Raw genomic sequence first — 21,422 nt, 5'->3', positions numbered from 1 at the left:
TAAATAAAGGTGTTCTCAACTAGCCTACCTGGTTAAATAAAGGTGTTCTCAACTAGCCTACCTGGTTAAATAAAGGTGTTCTCAACTAGCCTACCTGGTTAAATAAAGGTGTTCTCAACTAGCCTACCTGGTTAAATAAAGGTGTTCTCAACTAGCCTACCTGGTCAAATAAAGGTGTTATCAACTAGCCTACCGTGTTAAATAAAGGTGTTATCAACTAGCCTACCTGGTTAAATAAAGGTGTTCTCAACTAGCCTACCTGGTTAAATAAAGGTGTTCTCAACTAGCCTACCTGGTTAAATAAAGGTGTTCTCAACTAGCCTACCTGGTTAAATAAAGGTGTTCTCAACTAGCCTACCTGGTTAAATAAAGGTGTTATCAACTAGCCTACCTGGTTAAATAACGGTGAAATACATTTTAAAAAGTTACGTTTTATTTTTTTAAATTGTGCCCCCTAGAGGATTTCTCAGAAAATAATACATGGCACTTTGAAATCTGCAATAAGATTTTTTTTAAATTAAATTTAAAAAAAAAATCTATCCAAATCAATGTGAGAACACAAGGCCATGGTAATTTAAGAGATGGCTAGACATTACCAGCCTAGTTCTGTACGGAATGCAGGCACATTATGAGACACAGGGCAGGTCATTATAAATTATCACATTTTTATTTAAAAAAATGTTTACGGTTAAATTTGTATTGTTTATTTCACTTTTGTTTATTATCTATTTAATGTAAACATGTGTTTCCCATGCCAATATAGCCCCTTAAATTGAGAGAGGGAGAGAGAAAAAACAAGGCCAGGTGTAAATGATTCATCTGCTGACTGCTGAGAGGAACACTGTAGCAGCATAGCAGGCCAGAAGAGTCTGTGTCACTCGGTGGGAACCCTGTGTGTTCCACTGTGTAGTCCCGCTGGTTAACTAGCTACCGCTGGCCAAAGGACAGGTTCAGAGGCAGCCGCTGACACACACACACAATTAGTTGACTCGTGCATTTTAATGTTGGGCTTGAACCTGCACACCGTCTGGTTCTCTAGAACCCAGGTTCCATGCTAAGTGTCATTGATTGGAATTGAAGGAGTGAGAGTGGAAGTGAAGAAGAGAGATGGCGTGGCTGAGTCACTGATTGGAACCCACTCAACCTCAATCAATCAGATATATTCCGCCCTCTGTTTATCCCTTCCATACTCTCTTTCGGTTTCTCTCCTTCCCGTTTGCCCCCCCCCTCCCCCGTATCCATGGTGACGGCTGGCTCACACTTGATAGAGGAGGTCGTCAGTACAATCTAATTGCAGTGTTTCTAATTCAATAACACAGTGGGAACCAACCACTGTGATACCACTAATACACCCCCACACACATACACACAGATAGGCTGCTACCATTACTGTTGCCACTCAAATCCAACATTAAATAGGGTGTTTTTTCTTCTCTCTCTGGTAGTTAGACTAATTGATAGTTTATTGTTCATTAATTGGCCAGAGATTCAGTAGTCAGGAAACAGGGGAAACCCTCTTGTAAAATGGAGTGAAACGTTTACCCATAATTCTACCATCACCTCCTCCTTATCAACATCACCTAATTTCTCCTCCTCTCTTTCTGTCTACCATCCTCTTACTTAGTCATCCTCTCCCTCCATCACCTCCTTTCTCTCTGTCTACCATCCTCTTACTTAAGTCATCCTCTCCCTCCCTCCATCAACTCCTTTCTCTCTGTCTACCATCCTCTTACTTAGTCATCCTCTCCCTCCATCACCTCCTTTCTCTCTGTCTACCATCCTCTTACTTATTCATCCTCTCCCTCCATCACCTCCTTTCTCTCTGTCTACCATCCTCTTACTTAGTCATCCTCTCCCTCCCTCCATCACCTCCTTTCTCTCTGTCTACCATCCTCTTACTTAGTCATCCTCTCCCTCCATCACCTCCTTTCTCTCTGTCTACCATCCTCTTACTTAGTCATCCTCTCCCTCCCTCCATCACCTCCTTTCTCTCTGTCTACCATCCTCTTACTTAGTCATCCTCTCCCTCCATCACCTCCTTTCTCTCTGTCTACCATCCTCTTACTTAGTCATCCTCTCCCTCCATCACCTCCTTTCTCTCTGTCTACCATCCTCTTACTTAGTCATCCTCTCCCTCCCTCCATCACCTCCTTTCTCTCTGTCTACCATCCTCTCCCTCCATCACCTCCTTTCTCTCTGTCTACCATCCTCTCCCTCCATCACCTCCTTTCTCTCTGTCTACCATCCTCTTACTTAGTCATCCTCTCCCTCCATCACCTCCTTTCTCTCTGTCTACCATCCTCTTACTTAGTCATCCTCTCCCTCCCTCCATCACCTCCTTTCTCTCTGTCTACCATCCTCTTACTTAGTCATCCTCTCCCTCCACCGCTCCTCTCACTTCTCCACAGAAACCTACCTCTACCTCTCCTCGGAAACCTACCTCCACCTCTCCTCTCACTTCTCCACAGAAACCTACCTTGACCTCTCCTCTTACTTCTCCACAGAAACCTACCTCTACCTCTCCTCTCACTTCTCCACAGAAACATACGTCGACCTCTCCTCTCACTTCTCCACAGAAACCTACCTCCACCTCTCCTCTCCTCTCACTTCTCCACAGAAACATACCTCGACCTCTCCTCTCACTTCTCCACAGAAACCTACCTCCACCTCTCCTCTCACAGAAACCTACCCCTACCTCTCCTCGGAAACCTACCTCCACCTCTCCTCTCCTCTCACTTCTCCACAGAAACCTACCTCCACCTCTCCTCTCCTCTCACTTCTCCACAGAAACATACCTCGACCTCTCCTCTCACTTCTCCACAGAAACATACCTCGACCTCTCCTCTCACTTCTCCACAGAAACCTACCTCCACTTCTCCTCTCACTTCTCCACAGAAACCTACTTCCACCTCTCCTCTCACTTCTCCACAGAAACCTACCTCCACCTCTCCTCTCACTTCTCCACAGAAACCTACCTCCACTTCTCCTCTCACTTCTCCACAGAAACCTACCTCCACCTCTCCTCTCACTTCTCCACAGAAACCTACCTCCACCTCTCCTCTCACTTCTCCACAGAAATCTACCTCTACCTCTCCTCTCACTTCTCCACAGAAACCTACCTCCACCTCTCCTCTCACTTCTCCACAGAAACCTACCTCCACCTCTCCTCTCACTCATTCAGTACACATGAACAGAACACACAATAATCATCCCTTCACACACACACACACACACACACACACACACACACACTAAACTAGCTGTGGGGGTCCCATCCTAGGCCCCCATGGTACCTCCCAGCTGTCTGAACAGAAAGAAAGACGAGTGAAGTGTGTGTGTCAGAGTACGACCATGAGTGTGTGTGTGTCGGAGTACGACCATGTGTGTGTGTGTGTGTGTCAGTGTACGACCATGAGTGTGTGTGTGTGTCAGAGTATGACTATGAGTGTGTGTGTGTCGGAGTACGACCATGCGTGTGTGTCAGAGTATGACTATGAGTGTGTGTGTCAGAGTATGACTATGAGTGCGTGTGTGTGTGTGTGTCAGAGTATGACTATGAGTGTGTGTGTGTCAGAGTATGACTATGAGTGTGTGTGTCAGAGTATGACTACGAGTGTGTGTGTCAGAGTATGACTACGAGTGTGTGTGTGTCAGAGTATGACTATGTGTGTGTGTGTGTCAGAGTATGAGTGTGTGTGTGTGTGTGTGTGTGTGTCAGACTATGAGTGTGTGTGTGTGTGTCAGACTATGAGTGTGTGTGTGTCAGAGTATGACTATGAGTGTGTGTGTGTGTCAGAGTATGACTATGAGTGTGTGTGTGTCAGAGTATGACTATGTGTGTGTGTGTGTGTGTCAGAGTATGAGTGTGTGTGTGTCAGAGTATGACTATGTGTGTGTGTGTCAGACTATGAGTGTGTGTGTGTGTCAGAGTATGACTACGAGTGTGTGTGTGTCAGAGTATGACTATGAGTGTGTGTGTTTCAGAGTATGACTATGAGTGTGTGTGTGTGTCAGAGTATGACTATGTGTGTGTGTGTGTGTGTGTGTCAGAGTATGACTATGTGTGTGTGTGTGTGTGTCAGAGTATGACTATGAGTGTGTGTCAGAGTATGACTATGTGTGTGTGTGTGTGTCAGAGTATGACTATGTGTGTGTGTGTGTGTCAGAGTATGACTATGTGTGTGTGTGTGTGTCAGAGTATGAGTGTGTGTGTGTGTCAGAGTATGACTATGAGTGTGTCAGAGTATGACTATGAGTGTGTGTGTCAGAGTATGACTATGAGTGTGTGTGTGTGTGTCAGAGTATGACTATGTGTGTGTGTGTGTGTCAGAGTATGACTATGAGTGTGTGTGTGTCAGAGTATGACTATGGGTGTGTGTGTGTCAGAGTATGACTATGAGTGTGTGTGTGTCAGAGTATGACTATGTGTGTGTGTGTGTGTGTCAGAGTATGACTATGAGTGTGTGTGAGTGTCAGAGTATGACTATGAGTGTGTGAGTGTCAGAGTATGACTATGTGTGTGTGTGTGTGTCAGAGTATGACTATGTGTGTGTGTGTGTCAGAGTATGACTATGTGTGTGTGTGTGTGTCAGAGTATGACTATGTGTGTGTGTGTGTCAGAGTATGACTATGTGTGTGTGTGTGTCAGAGTATGAGTGTGTGTGTGTCAGAGTATGACTATGTGTGTGTGTGTCAGACTATGAGTGTGTGTGTGTCAGAGTATGACTACGAGTGTGTGTGTGTCAGAGTATGACTATGAGTGTGTGTGTGTCAGAGTATGACTATGAGTGTGTGTGTGTGTCAGAGTATGACTATGTGTGTGTGTGTGTGTCAGAGTATGACTATGTGTGTGTGTGTGTCAGAGTATGACTATGAGTGTGTCAGAGTATGACTATGAGTGTGTGTCAGAGTATGACTATGTGTGTGTGTGTGTGTGTCAGAGTATGACTATGTGTGTGTGTGTCAGAGTATGAGTGTGTGTGAGTGTCAGAGTATGAGTGAGTATGAGTGTGTGTGTGTGTGTGTGTCAGAGTATGACTATGAGTGTTTGTGTGTCAGAGTATGACTATGTGTGTGTGTGTGTGTGTCAGAGTATGACTATGTGTGTGTGTGTCAGAGTATGATTATGACTGTGTGTGTCAGAGTATGACTATGAGTGTGTGTGTGTGTCAGAGTATGACTATGTGTGTGTGTGTGTCAGAGTATGACTGTGTGTGTGTGTGTGTGTGTGTGTGTCAGAGTATGACTATGAGTGTGTGTGTGTCAGAGTATGACTATGTGTGTGTGTGTGTGTCAGAGTATGACTATGTGTGTGTGTGTGTCAGAGTATGACTATGTGTGTGTGTGTGTCAGAGTATGACTATGTGTGTGTGTGTGTGTGTGTGTGTGTGTGTGTGTGTGTGTGTGTGTGTGTGTGTGTGTGTGTGTGTGTGAGTACACAGAACCAGCAGCAGGAAGACCTGTGAAAGGGTCTCGGAACGGTAAATCCATGGACCTCTCAGAGGCTAAACTGGATTCCAGAGTCACATCCAGCCTGAAATATGCTTGTGTGACTATCGTTGGTCATGTTGTTCAACGATGGTCACACAAGCATATTTTAGGCTGGGTGCGACTCTGGAGTGTGTGTGTGTGTCTGGGGCAAGGGAAATGGGAGTGTCTTCACCGAACAGCCCTTAGTTTTAAAATGGTTGATGTTGAGTGTTGTTGGTCCCTTGGTTGTGAAAAGCCCATTCTTCCCCTAAGCCTTCCATTCAGCAGATCACTACCTCCATTTGTAAAGACTATTCTTCACAGGACAATCACACTGAACAAACACAGAAAAACAGATGGAGAGATCTTTAAATTCCTACAGGCATCCTGAGTGATCGACACCTTTCTTTGTGTCAGAGCTCTAATTCACACAACTTCCATGTCACAGAACCACATGATTGGACATACGAGGGGGTCACCATTAAGTGTAACACACCTGATCCCAGACTCAGCTGTGCGGTGGCCCTCAGGGAACAACAATAACAGAGAGAGCAGCTGTTCCTAGCCTGGTAATGTGCATAGCTACATGCTAACAGCTACCACCTGATCCCAGACTCAGCTGTGCGGTGGCCCTCGGGGAACAGTAACAGAGAGAGCAGCAGTTCCTAGCCTGGTAATGTGCATAGCTACATGCTAACAGCTACCACCTGATCCCAGACTCAGCTGTGCGGTGGCCCTCAGGGAACAACAATAACAGAGAGAGCAGCAGTTCCTAGCCTGGTAATGTGCATAGCTACATGCTAACAGCTACCACCTGATCCCAGACTCAGCTGTGCGGTGGCCCTCAGGGAACAACAGTAACAGAGAGAGCAGCAGTTCCTAGCCTGGTAATGTGCATAGCTACATGCTAACAGCTACCACCTGATCCCAGACTCAGCTGTGCGGTGGCCCTCAGGGAACAACAATAACAGAGAGAGCAGCTGTTCCTAGCCTGGTAATGTGCATAGCTACATGCTAACAGCTACCACCTGATCCCAGACTCAGCTGTGCGGTGGCCCTCAGGGAACAACAATAACAGAGAGAGCAGCAGTTCCTAGCCTGGTCATGTGCATAGCTACATTTTATTTTTTTATTTTACCTTTATTTTACTAGGCAAGTCAGTTAAAGAACAAATTCTTATTTTCAATGACGGCCTAGGAACAGTGGGTTAACTGCCTGTTCAGGGGCAGAACGACAGATTTGTACCTTGTCAGCTCGGGGATTCGAATTTGCGCCCTTTCGGTTACTAGTCCATGCTCTAACCATTAGGCTACCCTGCCGCCCAGAGAGAGCAGCAGTTCCTAACCTGGTAATGTGCATAGCTACATGCTAACAGATACCACTGGTAAAAAACACACTTCGGGGTTAAGGTTTGTGTATTATATATATTCCGGACTCTGCCCGTGTCCGATATTTCTTAATTTCCTTCTTTTTACTTCCTTTTTGGATGATGTGCATATTGTTTTGTATTGCTTGGGTACAGCTAGAAACAAGCCTTTTGCTGCTGCACCTGCGATAACATCTGCAAATGTGTGTACACAACCAATAAACTTGGATTTGGTTTGATTCAAGAGGTGAGCTAATTTATTCCTGTTTGGAAAAGCAGGGAGCCTGAAGCTGTCATATTCTGGGAAGAACAGCTAAAGAAGATGACATGGAGCTGCACTAATCAATTATAAATCAAACAGGCCCCTAGATGGCTTCCACTTAGACCAGCCCAGGGCTGGGCCTGTGGGCCTGCTAAAAAAATACTGGGAGCCAACATGGCTCCCCCAGAGAACATGAATGAGGGGGAGACAGAAGCGTGTGAATCAAATATGAACTCTTGGTTCTTTAAAAACAGGGGTCTAGAATAACATCAATATTCATATTCTTTAAGCTTACGGGGGTGTCCTGATTCAGGGATTCCGTTAGGCGGTAATTGCTGGCCGTTAAATAAAAATGAACATTGGATAAATTGTATCCGGTCCGGGAGGAAAAACAACATTAGGTCGGCCATCAGCGTTTCACCCACCACTTCATAATATGAGCTTGAGGCCGTATGCATTTTCAAAACATACTTCATTGATTGAAAAACCAACCATCGAAAGGTGTAGGCAATTATTTTATAAAGAATGTATCCTACCATTTCTACCAGTCAGCGTGTCAGTTATGATTTTCATTTGTGCATTTTTGTGGAACTATTTTATTTCAATAATAAGGTTTTTCGATCCTCAAAATCAGTGTCACGTGGTTAATCCTAAAAATCTTCATTAAATGATAAAAATATAAAACCTAACAATTAACTAAAGCACCAGCCTCTGCCATATGGACACATTGATACACCCTAATCATTTTCTATTTTAGTAGGCAAGTCAGTTAAGAACAAGTTCTTATTTTCTATTTTCAATGACGGCCTAGAAACGGTGGGTTAACTGCCTTGTTCAGGGACAGATTTTTACCTTGTCAGCTCGGGGACTCGATCTCGCAACCTTTCGGTTACAAGTCCAACGCTCCAACCACTAGGCTACCTGCCCCCCCCTCTAACCACTAGGCTACCTGCCGCCCATTGGTGGGCTAAATAGCATAAATGAGCGCATGGTACTCAGAAATAGGCTACAGTGAGGACCTATTAGGAGGGAATTCGCAATGGATGTTAAAAGAAGCAGACTTTGTGAGGTAATGAGTGAGAAGCTCAGCTAGTGGTGGATGTGGTGACTAAGCCAATCAGAAATCAAACATCCCAAAATGGGCACTTTCCTACATTTGTGAGCAGTAGGCCAGGTAGGCTACGCGTGCTCAGGGGCATGCACTCATTATTCATCATTAATCAGACAGAGAAACCAGACCCATGCTCATATGGAGCTCTACAAACAAAAGACAATGAGAAAATGGACAACTCGTGGTATGAAATAAACCAAAACTCACGTTGTCACAAGTGTAGCAGGTTGTGAACTCTGCAAACAACGTTTCCACTCCGAGAACGCTACAATGACTGTAGGCTACAATGACTGTAGGCTACAATGACTGTGGGCCTAATTAATAATACAAATACATTAACAGAAATGTATGTAACCAAATGACAGGGATTAACAGTACATTTACTACTGGTGACATATGTAATGGGGAATTGATCAAAAACAATAAAAAGGGCTAACAATTCACATGAAACAACAAATGCGCAAGAATTGGTGGGAGACAGCTGAGTGGATTCTGGAGAGCTGAGCTCATGCATTCTGGAACGAGACCTGCCTATAGGCTAACTTCGCCACACGCCCCTACCCTTCTTCTTGGGTCAACATTTTAAATTATACTCAAGACATATTATCTTCACAAATATTTAAAAATGTTTTTCACCGACAGCTGCAACTTAATAATCAGCGAGGCCTTTTGCCATGCGGGCTGCCTATGAAAGACTTCCTCACATACCCTTCTCTGTACATGAATGCAGTAAGAAGCCAAGGTAAGTTGCTAGCTAGCATTAAACTTATCTTATAAAAAACAATCATCAATCAATCATAATCACTAGTTAACTACACATGGTTGATGATATTACTAGTTTATCTAGCGTGTCCTGCGTTGCACATAATCGATGCGGTGCGCATTCGCGAAAAAGGACTGTCGTTGCTCCAACGTGTACCTAACCATAAACATCAATGCCTTTCTTAAAATCAATACACAAGTATATATTTTTAAACCTGCATATTTAGTTAATATTGCCTGCTAACGTGAATTTATTTTAACTAGGTAAATTGTGTCACTTCTCTTGCAACAGAGTCAGGGTATATGCAGCAGTTTGGTCCGCCTGGCTCGTTGCGAACTGTGTGAAGACTGTTTCTTCCTAACAAAGACAGCCAACTTCGCCAAACGGGGGGTGATTTAACAAAAGCGCATTTGCGAAAAAAACACAATCGTTGCACGACTGTTCCTAACCATAAACACCAATGCCTTTCTTAAAAGCAATACACAGAAGTATATATTTTTAAACCTGCATATTTAGCTAAAAGAAATCCAGGTTAGCAGGCAATATTAACCAGGTGAAATTGTGTCACTTGTCTTGTGTTCATTTCACGCAGAGTCGGGGTATATGCAACAGTTTGGGCCGCCTGGCTCATTGCGAACTAATTTGTCAGAATTTTACGTAATTATGACATAACATTGAAGGTTGTGCAATTTAACAGCAATATTTAGACTTATGGATGCCACCCGTTAGATAAAATACCGAACGGTCCCGTATTTCACTGAAATAATAAACGTTTTGTTTTCGAGATGATAGTTTCCGGATTCAACCATATTAATGACCAAAGGCTCTTATTTCTGTGTGTTATTATGTTATAATTAAGTCTATGATTTGATATTTGACAGAGCAGTCTGACTGAGCGATGGTAGGCACCAGCAGGCTCGTAAGCATTCATTCAAACAGTGCTTTCGTGCGTTTCGCCAGCAGCTCTTTGCAATGCTTCACGCATAGAGCTGTTTATGACTTCAAGCCTATCAACTCCCGAGATTAGGCTGGTGTAACCAATGTAAAATGGCTAGCTAGTTAGCTTGGTGCGCGCTAATAACGTTTCAAACGTCACTCGCTCTGACACGTAGAGTAGTTATTCGCTTTGCGCTGCAAGGGCCGCAAATTTTGTGGAGCGATAGGTAACGATGCTTCGAGGGTGGCTGTTGTCGATGTGTTCCTGTTTCGAGCCCAGGTAGGGGCGAGGTGAGGGACGGAAGCTATACTGTTATACTGGCAATACTAAAGTGCCTATAAGAACATCCAATAGTCAAAGGCATATGAAATACAAATGGTATAGAGAGAAATAGTCCTATAAATACTATATTAACTACAACCTAAAACCTCTTACCTTGGAATATTGAAGTCTCATGTTAAAAGGAACCACCAGCTTTCATATGTTCTCATGTTCTGAGCAAGGAAATTAAACGTTAGCTTTTTTACATGGCACATATTGCACTTTTACTTTCTTCTCCAACACTTTGTTTTTGCATTATTTAAACCAAATTGAACATGTTTAATTATTTATTTGAGGCTAAATTGATTTTTATTGTATTATTATTATATTAAGTTAAAATAAGTGTTCATTCAGTATTGTTGTCATTGTCATTATTACAAATAAAACATTTAATCGGTATCAGATTTTTTTGGTCCTCCAATAATCGGTATCGGCGTTGAAAAATCATAAACGGTCGGCCTCTAATAGACATCCCGTCTTTACTCAGCCTAGACAGCCACCCTGGGGAATTCCTGATTCCACCGGGATTATGTTGGAGAGGCTTCCAATAAACACCCTCTGTGTTCGGTCTTATTTTTTACCCCTTTATCTCCACAACTGGTAGTTATAGTCTTGTCTCATCGCTGCAACTCCCGTACGGACTCAGGAGAGGCGAAGGTCTCGAGCCGTGCGTCCTCCAAAACACAAAACACTCTGCTTCTTGTCACAGTGCTTCTTGTCACAGTGCTCGCTTTAAAAATATATATATATATTTAATCTTTATTTAACTAGGCAAGTCAGTTAATAAAAAAAATCGTATTTTCAATGACGGCCTGGGAACAGTGGGTTAACTGCCTGTTCAGGGGCAGAACGACAGATTTGTACCTTGTCAGCTCGGGGATTTGAACTTGCAACACCGTACAACTGGTGACCGAAGTCACCGTGCACGCGCCCGGCCAACCACAAGGAATCACTAGAGCGCGATGGGACAAGGACATCCCGGCTGGCCAAACCCTCCCCTAACCCGGACGATGCTGGGCCAAACCCTCCCCTAACCCGGACGATGCTGGGCCAATTGTGCGCCGCCTCATGGGTCTCCCCGTCTCGGCCGGCTGCGACACAGCCTGGGATCAAACCCGGATCTGTAGAGAAGCCTCTAGCACTGCGATGCAGTGCCTTAGACCACTGTGCCACTAGGAAGGCCCCTCTGTGTTCTGTTAGACAGGTAGCTCTTTATCCACGGTATAGCAGGTGGTGTAAAGCCATAACACAAGTTATTCCAGCAGCAGACTGATCGATAATGTCAAAAGCCACACTGAAGTCTAACAAAACAGCCCCCACAATATTTGTATTATCAACTTCTCTCAGCCAATCATCAGTGCTGTGCTTGTTCCCTATGAGCGTGCTGTAAGTCTGTTGTCAATTTATTTGCTATAAAATAGCATTGTATCTAGATTGTGCACTCTGCAAACAACATATCCACTCTGACAATGAGAACTGTAAAAGATTAATAATAATCTATTGAATGCATCAACAGAAATTACAGTAACCAAACAAACATTGTAGATGAGAAATTATGGGAATTAACAGTAAATCTTCTACTGGTGAACCACCCCCGTGGTTTCCACAATGGACTAGTCCACTGAGACTGGCATCACTCAAGACAGGCGTCAATCAAGACATGTGCCATACATTTTGTATAACATTTTTTGTTGTTGCAACTGCTCGACTAAAAAGTGACTGGTCGACCAACAGCCTATCGCCCAGTCAATCGACCCGTCAACTACATGGGGTCAGCCCTACCAAATGAGCAACCCATCCTAGTTGTTGTATCTTTAGATCTACCATCTTTCTCTAACATCTACCGTGCTGTTTAGAATGCTGTTTTTCCCCTTTCCCTGCCAATTACATTTAGGCAAATGTTTGAAAATGCCGTTTCATTGGCTGCTTCATTACAGGAGTTGCATGTTTTTGTTCAGATTAATTACCATAATCTACATGTGAATTCTGTCATTGTGATCACTGTGGGTGGATGCACTAATGAATACGTGTCTGGTACATTTCTCAAATGGCCGGTCAATTAAAAATCTTCTCATCATGTTGTCCAGCGCCACATTTTCCTAAGGGATGTACCAGGATGTAGTTGGTGTTACCAGAGAAAATAGAGGGTGTCCCTAGACACACACCGCTCTGTAGTAGTGTCTCAGAGAGCAGACTAAACAGACGACAAGCCAACTGGTCACAGCATGGCTGGACAGCATGACTGACTCACAGACCTGGCCTTGGACTTCAGCACTTCTGTCCGTCTGGTTGGACAAGCTCACCTTTTGGGGATACTACAGAGAATATGGTCTAGGCCAGAACTGACCTCTCACGAGTAGAGGTTGACCGATTACGATTTTTCAACGCCGATACCGATACCGATTATTGGAGGGCCAAAAAAGCCGATACCGATTAATCGGATGATTTGTATTTATTTATTTGTAATAATGACAATTACAACAGTACTGAATGAACACTTATTTTAACTTAATATAATACATGAATAAAATCAATTTAGCCTCAAATAAATAATGAAACATGTTCAATTTGGTTTAAATAATGCAAAAACAAAGTGTTGGAGAAGAAAGTAAAAGTGCAATATGTGCCATGTAAGAAAGCTAACGTTTAAGTTCCTTGCTCAGAACATGAGAACATATGAATGTTGGTGGTTCCTTTTAACATGAGACTTCAATATTCCAAGGTAAGAGGTTTTAGGTTGTAGTTAATATAGTATTTATAGGACTATTTCTCTCTATACCATTTGTATTTCATTAACCTTTGACTATTGGATGTTCTTATAGGCACTATAATATTGCCAGTGTGACAGTATAGCTTCCGTCCCTCTCCTCGCCCCTACTTGGGCTCGAACCAGGAAGCAGCGTTACCCATAGCTCCTCAAAAGCCGCGGCCCTTGCAGCGCAAGGGGAATAACTACTCCAAGTCTCAGAGCGAGTGACGTTTGAAACAGTATTAGCGCACACGCAGCTAACTAGCTAGCCATTTCACATTGGTTACACCAGCCATTAGGCTGATAGTCAAACAGCGCTGTGCTTATGAAGAGCTGCTGGCAAAACGCACGAAAGTGCTGTTTGAATGAATGATTGCAGGCCTGCTGCTGCTCAGTCAGACTGCTCTATCAAATCAGAATTAATTATAACATAATAACACACAGAAATACGAGCCTTTGGTCATTAATATGGTCAAATCCGGAAACTATCATTTCGAAAACAAAACGTTTATTATTTCAGTGAAATACAGAACCGTTCGGCATTTTATCTAACGGGTGGCATCCATAAGTCTAAATATTCTTGTTACATTGCACAACCTTCAATGTTATGTAATAATTACGTAAAATTCTGGCAAATTAGTTCGCAATGAGCCAGGCAGCCCAAACTGTTGCATATACCCTGACTCTGCGTGCAATGAACGCAAGAGAAATGACACAATTTCACCTGGTTAATATTGCCTGCTAAACTGGATTAGTAGTTATAACTAGTGATTATGATTGATTGTTTATTATAAGATAAGTTTAATGCTAGCTAGCAACTTACCTTGGCTTCTACTGCATTGGCGTAACAGGTAGGCTCCTCGTGGAGTGCAATGGTTAGAGCATTGGACTAGTTAACTGTAAGGTTGCAAGATTAGAACCCCTGAGCTGACAAGGTGAAAATCTGCCCCTGAACAAGGCAGTTAACCCACCGTTCCTAGGCCATCATTGAAAATAAGAATGTGTTCTTAACTGACTTGCCAAGTTAAATAAAGGTATATAAAAAAAATATAAAAAATTGTTATGAAAACTTGAAATCGAACCTAATTAATCGGCCATTCCGATTAAATAGGTCGACCTCTACTCTCAAGGTAAGAGGACATAGAGGCATTTTCTATTAAAACTCTGATTTGGCAGATACTACACAGGCCGATGAGTGATTGTCACCAAGAAGAAGCTGCATTGTCAGGTAGGGCAAGAGATAACAAGGCAGAGAGGTGGGCCAGTACACGTTGTGACACCTGACTGGACGAGCCGTGGGTTTATTTCCAGGTGTAAAAGGAATAACACAGGAAACAAATGATCCTGGATCAGAACTAGGGCCACACACACAGATAGTTGAGAGTGAGACCACAGAGAAATGCACTCGTGGCCCAGCTTCCACTCTGGCACCTCCGCCACGAGAACAGAAAGACACACAGGATTGTTTGATCCTGGCACACACACAGCGAGAGATGTTTAACACACACACACACACAAACAACGAGTCAAGAAGCACACTAATCTTGCACTACAACAAATGATGCTGAGGACACTGACACCCAATGACAGCATCGTTTCACCTAAAGATTAACAAGCAGTCAAAGGACATAATTGAGATAAACTGGAATGAACATTCTGTTAACACTTCTGTCAAATCATTTCTACAGATATTGACGATTTAGCCTATTTCAAAATCGACCTGCCACATCAAAACACACAACCCTAGAGATCAAAACAAGACATCAACAATAATGTTCTGAAGTCAGAAAACTCTTCAAATACATATCTTTCAGTCCTTGACAATACACAAAGAGGACTAAGTAATAATGCTGCCTCTGATGGGACGATTCCTCCTGAATTGAGAGTAAATGGCCTGTACTGATCCACTGGTCCTATTCACAAGCAGAACGATCAGACAGCGGTGCAGTCTATTCTGTAGGCCCTTATCCTTCTGCCTCCCTGTGACAGCTTTATGGCTGCATTGTTTGAGCTGTTTACCATTCAAGCATACAACAGTTTATAACTCAAGCACACAAAGGTAGGCCTACACGTGGTTTCAGGCTTTATCGGGTTAAATCATTGTAGTTTGAGTTCCGTTCCTTTCTCTGTAGCGAATATTTTAATGGCTGTTAATACAGGGTCTTTACTTTGTGTCGAGGTATGCAGTTATGAATAAAAGGCACAATGACATTAATTGTCCCACTTACTTTGCGATAGATAGACGCCTGTGTTGTCAATACTGCTTGGCCATGAATGATTTTCAGTGATAAGTAATAACGTTATAACACGGCATAGTTATTAAACCATATATAGACAACATTTACATGTCCTAATTATTATGACTGTCGTGATTGATTGCACAAATTCCCACACGGGTTATAACGCCAGCCAGTAGTCACAAAACCAGCGATAAATCCCTGTTATAAACCGGATAATCCGAAATTCGCAGATTAGGCTCACATCAATACAATAATCCAGAAAGGATTCGGGCTGTTCACGATTCTCTTTTAACACGCATCTGAAATTGCTGATTGCCTTGTTAAATCTCAACAACACCAGGTTAAATGAGAACAACGCAATGGCCACTTCAGTTATTGCTGGTTTGAGAACGGCAAACAAAAATTACATTTCATTTTTGACAAAGCGCTTTGGGAAAGTGATTTAGCTCAAAAAAACATCCACAGCAATGGTTTAAGCGAGTTACATTCCAACATTATTAAACAGAACAGAGATGGTTTGACAAAAATGGGCACATAAGCTTTAGACACCATTTTGAAAAACCACTCTGCTCTTTACTGCGCTGCGTGGAATGAAAAATGCGTGACTAGTTATTGAAAACTAGCAAGGCACTAGACAATTCCAACGCCATCATACTGTATCCCATCACGTTTACTAACATAGTTGCATCAGTCACACACTGTCCCTTCTCGTACAATCTGTCAATCGATAACTAGATTGACTAGCTATTTTATCTCAAGCGATGGAGGAAATGCATTACATTTCGTCACACCAAGCTATCAAGTCCATCACTGAAATGTTATTTTTGTCCACCAACTAGGCTAGCTAGCTCGCTAATGCTAGCTATCCTCCATCATCATTGTATTTTCCGAGTACCATGCCATATCCGTGTCGGACAATTGACGGAAAAAAGGGGGAAAGAGTATAGATAACACAACAACAATATTTAGCGGGTGATCCTTACCAATGTCTGATTGACAAATGTTGCTCTCTAAATTCCTTATTTTGTTCAGGTATCTTCAAACTCGCTGGCACTGGCAATGTAAACGGTGTCGGTGCTCTAGCTTCTCACTACAGCGATTTCGAGCTTGCAGCGGCGTTGGGAACACCGCGGAATGGGGGATGGGGATGCCGAGAGAGGGAGGGATGGGGGACTGGGGGGAGCGAGGGGCCAGCAGCAGGCAAACATTGAACGTTGATGGGCTTTTCAGGCTCGCAAAATTACACCGCATCTAGAACTACAACTTCAGCTTTAAAGTGAGTATAACTATATTAGTTTGGAAGTAACTAATTTTGAAGACAAGTTCAACCTGCCTCTCTCGCACACAACATTTCGGATTCCCAGGCCCATGGGCACCCCTACAATGAACACATACCACTACTTTCCCCAATGCTACACATTCCTTTGTCTCATGCCCTTCTGCACACTTCCCACACCTAGGATCCTCCCTCCAACACATTGCTGCAACATGCCCATAAACTTGACACTTGTCACAACATAATGTATTCGGCACAAAAGCTCATATGGGCTAATTTATATATCCAAACAATTATCACAAGACCACTTCTGGTTACCCTCACTGATTCCACAGCACCCAACTCTGTTTTCATCCACCCAGAAACCACAAATAGGTCAGTCAAAAGGCAAGGGTCCAAAAACTTCACTCCTACTGTCATAGACTCATCTTTATCCTGACACCTGGTGCAAGCCTCGGGCTCCCTAGAACTTCACCACACCTACCACCTCTGATACTTCAACATCATTCACTTCCATTTCTCCTCCTGTCCTCAGCTCACTCTGCTTACACTTTCTACCATTCTTCTTCAGCAAACCATCTCCCTTTTCCCCACCATTTCTAACTGACTAAAGCTCCCTCTCTTCCTCCCTCTGTCTCTTAGACCTCCTCTGCCTCTCTTTTTCCCCCATTCCTCTGTATTCCTAATATACGGCACTTCTCCTGACATACATCTTGTTTTTGCCTTCTCAAGGGACGCCATTTAACCGGCTGTCACAATCTCTGTACAATCAGCACGAACTCCTCGGGATGTAGCGCTCAACAGTGCATCCCACTTATGAAGCAGCTTCTTCATCTTGAGGTTCTTCTTTTCCTGACCACGGTTCTTGCTTTGTTCTTCTTCTTCCTTGGGTAGTTAGTTAGATAGCAGACACTTAATATACTGCCTGGCGAGTTTGATGTGTTAGTAGCCAACTAACGTTAGGCAACTAGCTAACATACCAAGTAAAAGTGTATTTGTCATATGCACCCAATACAACAGGTGTAGGTAGACCTTACCGTGAAATATTTACTTACCAAGCCCTGAACCAACAATGCAGTTTTAAGAAAAGTAAGTGTTAAGTAAAAAATATAAGTAAAAAAATAAAAGTAACAAATAATGAAAGAGCAGCAGTAAAATAACAGTAGTGAGACTATATACAGGGTCTACCAGTACAGAGTCAATGTGGAGGCTATATACAGGGGGTACCGGTACAGAGTCAATGTGGAGGCTATATACAGGGGGTACCAGTACAGAGTCAATGTGGAGGCTATATACAGGGGGTACCGGTACAGAGTCAATGTGGAGGCTATATACAGGGGGTACCAGTACAGAGTCAATGTGGAGGCTATATACAGGGGGTACCGGTACAGAGTCAATGTGGAGGCTATATACAGGGGGTACCGGTACAGAGTCAATGTTGAGGCTATATACAGGGGGTACCAGTACAGAGTCAATGTGGAGGCTATATACAGGGGGTACCGGTACAGAGTCAATGTGGAGGCTATATACAGGGTCTACCAGTACAGAGTCAATGTGGAGGCTATATACAGGGGGTACCAGTACAGAGTCAATGTGGAGGCTATATACGGGGGTACCAGTACAGAGTCAATGTGGAGGCTATATACAGGGGGTACCAGTACAGAGTCAATGTGGAGGCTATATACAGGGGGTACCAGTACAGAGTCAATGTGGAGACTATATACAGGGTCTACCAGTACAGAGTCAATGTGGAGGCTATAAACAGGGGGTACCAGTACAGAGTCAATGTGGAGGCTATATACAGGGTCTACCAGTACAGAGTCGATGTGGAGACTATATACAGGGTCTACCAGTACAGAGTCAATGTGGAGGCTATATACAGGGGGTACCAGTACAGAGTCAATGTGGTGGCTATATACAGGCGGTACCAGTACAGAGTCAATGTGGAGGCTATATACAGGGGGTACCAGTACAGAGTCAATGTGGAGGCTATATACAGGCGGTACCAGTACAGAGTCAATGTGGAGGCTATATACAGGGGGTACCGATAGAGAGCCAATGTGGAGGCTATATACAGGGGGTACTGCAACAGAGCCAATCAATGTGCGGGGGCACCAGTTCGTCGAGGTAATTGAAGTAATATGTACATGTAGGTAGAGTTAAAGTGACTATGCATAGATAATGAACAGAGAGTTTCAGCAATGTAAAAGAGGGGGAGGGGGGGCAATGCAAATAGTCCGGGTAGCCATTAGCTGTTCAGGAGTCTTATGGCTTGGGGGTAGAAGCTGTTAAGAAGCCTTTTGGACCTAGACTTGGCGCTCCGGTACCGCTTGCCGTGTGGTAGCAGAGAAAATATTCAATGACTAGGGTGGCTGGAGTCTTTGACAATTTTTAGGGCCTTCCTCTGACACCGCCTGGTATAGACATCCTGGATGGCAGGAAGCTTGGCTCCAGTGATGTACTGGGCCTTACGCATTACCCTCTGTAGTGCCTTGCGGTCGGAGGCCGAGCAGTTATCATACCAGGCAGTGATGCAACTAGTCAGGATGCTATCAATGGTGCAGCTGTAGAACTTTTTGAGGATCTGAGGACTCATGCCAAATCTTTTCAGTCTCCGGTTACATACTGCTGTAAAAAAATAAAATAAAAAATAATATTTCACCTTTATTTAACCAGGTAGGCTAGTTGAAAACAAGTTCTCATTTGCATCTGTGACCTGGCCAAGATAAAGCAAAGCAGTGTGACACAGACAACACAGGTTTACACATGGAGTAAACAATAAAAACAAGTCAATAACACAATAAACAAATCAATGACACAGTAGAAAAAAATCAAGTCTATATACAGTGTGTGCAAAAGGCACGAGGTAGGCAATAAATAGGCCATAGGAGCGAATAGTTACAATTTAGCAGATTAACATTGGAGTGATAAATGAGCAGATGACGATGTGCAAGTAGAGATACTGGTGTGCAAAAGAGCAGAAACGTTAATAAAATAAAAACAGTATGGGGATGAGGTAGATAGATTGGGTGGACTATTTACAGATGGACTATGTATGTACAGCAATCGGTTAGCTGCTCAGATAGCAGATGTTTAAAGTTGGTGAGGGAAATAAAAGTCTCCAACTTCAGCGATTTTTCCAAATTCGTTCCAGTCACTGGCAGCGGCCAAATGAGGGCTTTGGGGATGATCCGTGAGATATACCTGCTGGAACATGTGCTACGGGTGGGTGTTGTTATCGTGAACTGAGATAAGGTGGAGCTTTACCTAGCATAGACTTATAGATGACCTGGAGCCAGTGGGTCTGGCGACGAATATGTAGCGAGGGCCAGCCGACTAGAGCATACAGGTCTCAGTGGTGGGTGGTATATGCTATGCAGTTCTTAAGGATAGTGTAGCTAAAACTTATTTGAAAAGTCATTACTTTATTACATTGCTCCACATTTTTTAAACATTTGTCATAATTAGTTAAAGCAATGAATTTGGATCCGGTCTCGTCAGACTGACTGCATATTTTTCGCCATTTTCTTCAAATCTGAAAGCTTTTTCTGAAGACCCTTCTGAAGGCCCTAAAAGCACGGAAATAGTGTCCACTGCAGTGTCCACTGCATATATACTTCGTATTTTGGCAAATTTAGTACGACATCCAGGAACCTTTGGCATACTAACTATATCCATACTACAACCAATAAGCATACTAACTATATCCATACTATGACCAATAAGCATACTGACTATATCCATACTACGACCAGTAAGCATACTAACTATATCCATACTAACTATATCCATACTACGACCAATAAGCATACTGACTATATCCATACTAACTATATCCATACTAACTATATCCATACTATGACCAATAAGCATACTAACTATATCCATACTAACTATATCCATACTATGACCAATAAGCATACTAACTATATCCATACTAACTATATCCATACTAACTATATCCATACTAACTATATCCATACTATGACCAATAAGCATACTGACTATATCCATACTAACTATATCCATACTAACTATATCCATACTAACTATATCCATACTACGACCAATAAGCATACTAACTATATCCATACTAACTATATCCATACTAACTATATCTATACTACGACCAATAAGCATACTAACTATATCCATATTACGAACAGTAAGCATACTAACTATATCCATACTACGACCAATAAGCATACTAACTATATCCATACTAACTATATCCATACTAACTATATCCATACTACGACCAATAAGCATACTAACTATATCCATACTACGACCAATAAGCATACTAACTATATCCATACTACGACCAATAAGCATACTAACTATATCCATACTATGACCAATAAGCATACTAACTATATCCATACTATGACCAATAAGCATACTAACTATATCCATACTACGACCAGTAAGCATACTAACTATATCCATACTATGACCAATAAGCATACTAACTATATCTATACTACGACCAGTAAGCATACTAACTATATCCATACTACGACCAGTAAGCATACTAACTATATCCATACTACGACCAGTAAGCATACTAACTATATCCATACTACGACCAGTAAGCATACTAACTATATCCATACTATGACCAATAAGCATACTAACTATATCCATACTAACTATATCCATACTGACTATATCCATACTAACTATATCCATACTAACTATATCCATACTGACTATATCCATACTAACTATATCCATACTAACTATATCCATACTGACTATATCCATACTAACTATATCCATACCAACTATATCCATACTAACTATATCCATACTAACTATATCCATACTAACTATATCCATACTAACTATATCCATACTAACTATATCCATACTACGACCAATAAGCATACTAACTATATCCATACTAACTATATCCATACTAACTA

At 42.6% G+C, this 21,422-nt stretch overlaps 1 pseudogene; it reads right to left on the bottom strand.

The window, feature by feature from the left end:
• The window catches only part of LOC115117501 (protein FAM168A-like), a 56,543-nt pseudogene extending 40,205 nt beyond the window's left edge, over positions 1-16,338 (bottom strand).
• Positions 16,339-21,422: the final 5,084 nt, after the last annotated feature.

The sequence above is a fragment of the Oncorhynchus nerka genome, linkage group LG11 (assembly GCF_034236695.1).
Source record: "Oncorhynchus nerka isolate Pitt River linkage group LG11, Oner_Uvic_2.0, whole genome shotgun sequence".
In the NCBI taxonomy this organism is placed as follows: Eukaryota; Metazoa; Chordata; class Actinopteri; order Salmoniformes; family Salmonidae; genus Oncorhynchus; species Oncorhynchus nerka.
Note: the sequence above shows the minus strand (reverse complement) of the source record. Positions and strands in the feature narration are given on the sequence as shown.